Source organism: Rosa rugosa, chromosome 5, assembly GCF_958449725.1.
Source record: "Rosa rugosa chromosome 5, drRosRugo1.1, whole genome shotgun sequence".
In the NCBI taxonomy this organism is placed as follows: domain Eukaryota; kingdom Viridiplantae; phylum Streptophyta; class Magnoliopsida; order Rosales; family Rosaceae; genus Rosa; species Rosa rugosa.
In genome coordinates this window covers 30,625,196-30,631,161 of record NC_084824.1, presented here as the reverse complement: position 1 = coordinate 30,631,161, position 5,966 = coordinate 30,625,196, and the positions used below count along the sequence as shown (strand labels likewise).

Here is a 5,966-nt window from a genome sequence, read left to right as displayed (position 1 = left end):
TCAGAATCATCCTCTTCACTAAAATTCACCTTTTTCTTGGCTTTTTTAGTAAATCTCGAGGCCTTCCTTCTAGAACCTTCTGGAATCTCATCTAGCGGTTTACGTGCAGAATGCTCTACCAACTTTGTCATCATCAGCATCATCTTCTCCATTTGTTGCGCCAACAACGCAATCTTAGAATCGGTTCCTTCTTCTTCTGCCATTGCTTTCTTCTTCTTTTGTCGAAGAGCTTTTTCTGAGATTAATGGTCCAACAAGTTCTTCACCCGAAACCTTGATTTGTTTGCCAGTTGAGACCATAAACCACAGGCTACAATAGGATCTATTGCTCTGATACCACTTGATCAAAGGTTTCTTGTGGAACTCTTAATCAAGAAATATAAAAGAACACAATGAATTATGAAGGAAAGAGTTGGAATCGTATTCAACTGCCTCCTTAATTCATACAATGATTACTGTTTATATACAATTAATGGTTTCCTAAAATAGAAAACTAAATATAAGAATTGAATTCAAACCGTAAATGATAAATGATTTAAATTTCTTAATCAATATAAACCTTTAACTTTAAACGGTTTCAAACTGTTAATTGTAAACCGCAAAGTTCTAATGGTTTATAATATTTAATAATAGAATATAGTATAATATATTGAATAATTTCAATATATTATTATGTTGATCCTCCTGGATCAGACACCCAACACAATTTTAATCTCAAATATGGTGTACCCAAAACACTAAGGACACCCAAGGTCATAACTTAACCATTTCTCAAATCCTCATAACCAATTCAAAACAAACCAATTTAAAACTTAAGGCTTTAACAATCGACTAAACATCAAGCTTGTAGACCGGAAACAACTCAAATTACCATCCTTCACTATAGGATATGATTATCACACAAACACCAGCAATCAACTACAAGGAAATTTCCCAGAATTTCTCCAACAAATCCAACTCACCTTGTGATCAACTTAGATCAAAGTCTGCACTCTTAGGGAGAACACAGCATGTCCAAGCCGGTGTAGCTAACTAATTCCCCAGTTTTGTATTCAACACAACTAAGCCTCAGTCCATAGTCTAATACCAAAATCGATCAAAAGACAAACCAGAAAAGTCATCGGAGAGAACCTCGGTGGAGGCCGAGTGCACCCAAACACAGCTTCTCTGAAAACTTGATCGAACTCGCAGACTATGTACACCAGCGTGTAAAGTACGACTAATGGACCATCTGTCACATGCCGATCAAGCTAGAAGCGCTGGAGAAGTTGCCGGACTCAAAGAACACGGCGGAGCCGTGGCTACCCAAAACGTAAATAAGTCAAAATCGATCGAATGGAAGAACTAATTACACAGACTTGAAGAGCACGACGAGATGAGTGATTTTCATACCACTTGCAGCTCAGATGGTGGCCAGAGTCGTCGGAACTTGCAGAAATCGCCAGAGGAGACTCGGAGATTCGGGTCTTCGATTCTCCTTCTTCGTTCAATTCATGGATGATCTAAGGTCACAGGGAGGTGGGCGACAGCGAGACGAAGACGATGGTGCCCAAGCGCCGTCGACCCATCGTGGGGTGGGCGGACATGAAAGTTCCAGTCGAGTCACATTGTCGGGTCGCGGTTGTGTCTCGGGTCAGAGAGCTCTGATGCTCTCTCGAGTTTTCTGGGAGTGATCACGATCCTTGATCTGATCAAGGGGTATAAATACCCTCATTTCCATTCTATTTCAAGGGCTAGGATAAAGCGGTGCTTGATCAACGGTCTAGATCGCACCGTAGAATTTCTTTTATTTTTCCATAATTATTTCAATGTTTCCCAACTTCTGAAATTCGTAAAAATTAGTTTCGGCATCCGAAAAATTCCCCGAAAATTTACACGAACTCGTTGTGTCGTGTACTTTATTACTCAATCCTTAAATCAAGGATTTCACCTTGTGTAATTTTCTAAAAATATTCTCGAGCACTTTGACATTTATGGAGAACGTTAAATAATTTCTCATACTATCTCCACTAAGCTCGATATATTTTTTCGGGGCCCACATTCCACATTGTAGGACTTATCGATCCTTTACCATTCTATTTTATTTTATTGTATACCTTGTGTATTAGATTGCTCTGATAACCTGTGGGGTTAATGTTGTTGAGACTTGTGTAATGTGAATTGGGAGATGTTGTGATTTGGGGAGCAGGGTGGCTCCAAGAGTTGAGGATAGTGTTTGATATTAGAAGTGTAAATGTCTTTCTACAGGTTTTGGGTAGTCCACTTTTAGGAGAAATTCCGCCAAATTTTGGGTATAATTTCTTCTAAAGTGGGCCCCGCAGAGCCACTTTGGATTTCAGGGTGAAATCCAGGGCGGGTCTTGTCAATGATGCTCCCCCCAAAGACTACAAATTGTACAACCCCAACAAAGACAAGGTTGTTGTTAGTAGAGATGTGGAGTTTGATGAAGAAGACAGCTGGAATTGGGAAAATCAAGAAAAAGATTACAATTTATTTCCTTTTTGGGAAGAAGAAGAAGAAGAAGTTGCGCATAGACATGAAGAGGAACAACAAACTGCTCCTCCATCACCACCACGCACTCCTCCTCCATCACCAATTCAAGATGATTCACCACCAAAAACAAGACCTCAAGGAAAGAAGAGCTTGAATGAAATCTATGAGGTAGCTTTATCGGTTGATGATGTTAGTTTATTTTGCTTATTTGCTAAATGTGAGCCAATAAGATATGAAGCAACTATTCAAGAAAAGAAGTGGAGGAAAGCAATGGATGAGGAGATTGAAGCAATTAAGAAGAATAATACATGGGAGCTTGCTGCCTTGCCAGAAGGTCAAAAGACCATTGGAGTAAAACGGGTCTACAAGGCCAAGAAGAATGCAATTGGAGAAGTGAAAGGTACAAAGCAAGGCTTGTTGCCAAGGGCTACAACCAAAGACCTGGCATCGACTATGATGAGGTATTTGTTCCTGTTGCTAAATTGGAAACCATAAAATTGGTTATTTCTTTGGCTGCGCAAAATAAATGGAAGATTTATCAATTGGATGTGAAGTATGCTTTCTTGAATGGAATGTTAAAAGAGGAAGTGCATATTGATCAACCCATGGGGTATGTGGTGAAAGGGCATGAAGATAAAGTGCTTCGTCTCAAGAAGGCGCTTTATGGGCTCAAGCAAGCACCAAGAGCATGGAATAGCATAATTGACAAGTATTTTCAAGATAATGGTTTCAACAAGTATCCACATGAACATGCTCTTTATGTGAAGGTGAATAATGATGGTGATATGTTGTTGGTTTGCTTGTACGTGGATGATTTAATTTTTACTGGCAATAATCCAAGAATGTTTGAAGATTTCAAGAAAGCAATGACCAGAGAATTCGAGATGACCGATATTGGGCTCATGTCATACTATCTTGGCATTGAAGTGAAGCAAATCGAGGAAGGCATTTTTATTTCACAGGAGAGCTATGCAAGAGAAGTCCTCCAAAAATTCAAGATGGATAAGTGCAATCATGCAATCACACCTGTAGAGTGTGGAGTGAAGTTATCCAAACATGATGTTGGTGAAAAGGTGAATCCAACTACTTTCAAAAGTTTGGTTGGAAGCTTGAGATATCTAACATGCACTAGACCTGATATTCTTTTATGGAGTTAGTCTTGTTAGCCATTACATGGAGGAGCCAACTAGCACCCACATGAAGACAACCAAAAGAATTCTTCGTTATCTCAAAGGTACACTTGATTTTGGTTTACTTTATTCACCAACAAATGATTTGAAACTTGTGGGTTATAGTGATAGTGACTGGGCTGGAGATATTGATGATAGAAAAAGTACCACTGGATTTGTCTTTTATATGGGAGATGTAGCTTTCACATGGACTTCAAAGAAGCAATCCATTGTGACACTTTCTACTTGTGAGGCGGAATATTTGCTACAACATCCTGTGTTTATCATGTATTTGGCTTAGAAATTTGTTGAAAGAGCTTAACTTGGCACAAAAGGAAGCTACTGAAGTCTGCATTGACAACAAGTATGCAATAGGTTTGGCCAAGAATCCAGTGTTCCATGAAAAGAGCAAGCACATTAACACAAGGTATCACAAAATCAGAGAATTTGTGAGCAAGAAGGAGATTCAGCTCAAGTTTGTCAAGTCAGCCGACCAAATTGCTGACATCATCACAAAACCTTTGAAGATAGAGACATTTAGCAAATTGAGAGCTTCACTTGGAGTTGGTCCAAAACCTAAAAGTCATGTTTAGGGGGGGGGGGATGTTGGAAAATAAACATGTCCTTAATTAGTTGTCATTTGGTGTTTAATTAAAGGGTTAATGTGTGAATTACATGCATGAGTCAGTGGGTGTAATGCATGAAATAATGGACATTTCCGTTATGTAAGTTAGTAGTCAATCATGTTGTAGTGGGTGATTATGATAGAGAGTTATGGGTCAATAAGTTAGACGTCGGTTATGGACGTTATAGAGTCTAGAATTATTTTTAGTGTCTTATATATTGCATGTTGCATGTAATCATTTGTGTGCATTGTAGTGAAACATTCTCTCTTCCATAATATTGAGTGTGTGTATTCTCCATCCATTTCTAACATGATTTCTGGTCAATTTTGAGGAAGAGCAAAATTTACAAATCAATCCATGGAAGAAGATAATTTTTTAAATGTAATTTGTTGAAATCTATCACAAATCAATAGGAAAAGAAGTAAGGGGTGAGAGAATACAAGTGTTGATGCGGTGTCGGGAGCCACTATCTACAAAGATGATGGGGCTGGATGCTCTATACCAATGCCTGGCAACACAAAAATAGGTCAGGGGGAGATCAGGGTTGCCAGCCTATAACCCTCCGATGCCTAAGTCAGTATCTTGTGACATAAAGACAGTGAAAGGTATAAAGTGTAATAGTGGACTTACTTGATTGGGAAGGATTTCCCCTTTTTATAGGTGACATTGGGCGGAGTGCTTACTTATTCTTTGATGTGGGAATGTTTTCCTTATGCATGTCAAGGGCTATTTGACTACTGCATGGCTCATGTTTCTTGGGCTTTGGAGGACTTTTTGTTGCTTTTGGTGACTATTGAGCTGTACATTCCTAATGTTTGCACCTTTATGCCCATATGGCTTCAATAAGTCCCCCAAGTCCCCGGTCAAGAATCCTCTTCGGTGGGGACTTCATTTCCTGGAAAACATCAGGAGTGTATGGCAAGATGGTCATCAGGAACATTCTTCCATGGGGCCTACCACCCTACTCCCCGGTTGCCCAGTCCCCCAAGTCCCCAGGCAAGAGGAGTCGAGGATCGGGTCCCGCTGAGTGTGTATTGCTAATGTCGTGGGGTATACTTGGCGTTTGTATCGTTTATCCGTTGTTTTGTCTCGTACGCTGTCTGTGGTGTATTATGGGACAGAGAACAATGCGAGACATGTGTTTTGCTGAGGTTTGCTAGTCATGCGAAAGGAGGTGTCTCTTCCCTTTTTGTAACCTCGCATTAATGATTTGCATAACTGAGGTGACGACTCGTGTGCAGGGGTGTACAAAGGGTCACCTTTTGGGCTCTGTATTACCGGAGATGCCGTCAGATGAGCGCCTGGGTACTTTGCCTGTGCGATTGGAGAATGAGCCCGAGTTGCTGTGTTGTGTTGAGGCTACGAGAAGAGCAGAAATACAAAATAGAATAAATGACATATGTTGTGTGGTATGAATCTTATTAGTAGGCATGTAATATAGTCTATGCAAGCCTAAGATAACACATTTAATACCAATAATAAATTGACACCTCAATAAAAAATAAAAAAAATAAAGAAATGAAATGCTATGTGTGCAACTCTAGGATATACAATGTTCAAAACCTATAGAAATTGATAGAGTCGCTTTGGTTCGGTTCATTCCGGTTGTTCATATGATCAAACAAAAAATCGGTCACTTTCGATTTGATGCACTTTCCGGTACCAATTGCCTAGTTTGG

At 39.7% G+C, this 5,966-nt stretch overlaps 1 long non-coding RNA gene across 1 annotated transcript; it reads right to left on the bottom strand.

Moving 5' to 3' along the window:
* Window positions 1-646: 646 nt before the first annotated feature.
* LOC133708308 (uncharacterized) lies at window positions 647-1,724 on the bottom strand. The gene is made up of 2 exons (XR_009845750.1): window positions 1,392-1,724; window positions 647-1,300 (listed from the first exon to the last, which is right to left on the bottom strand). It is a non-coding gene; the product is annotated as an uncharacterized LOC133708308 (long non-coding RNA).
* Window positions 1,725-5,966: the final 4,242 nt, after the last annotated feature.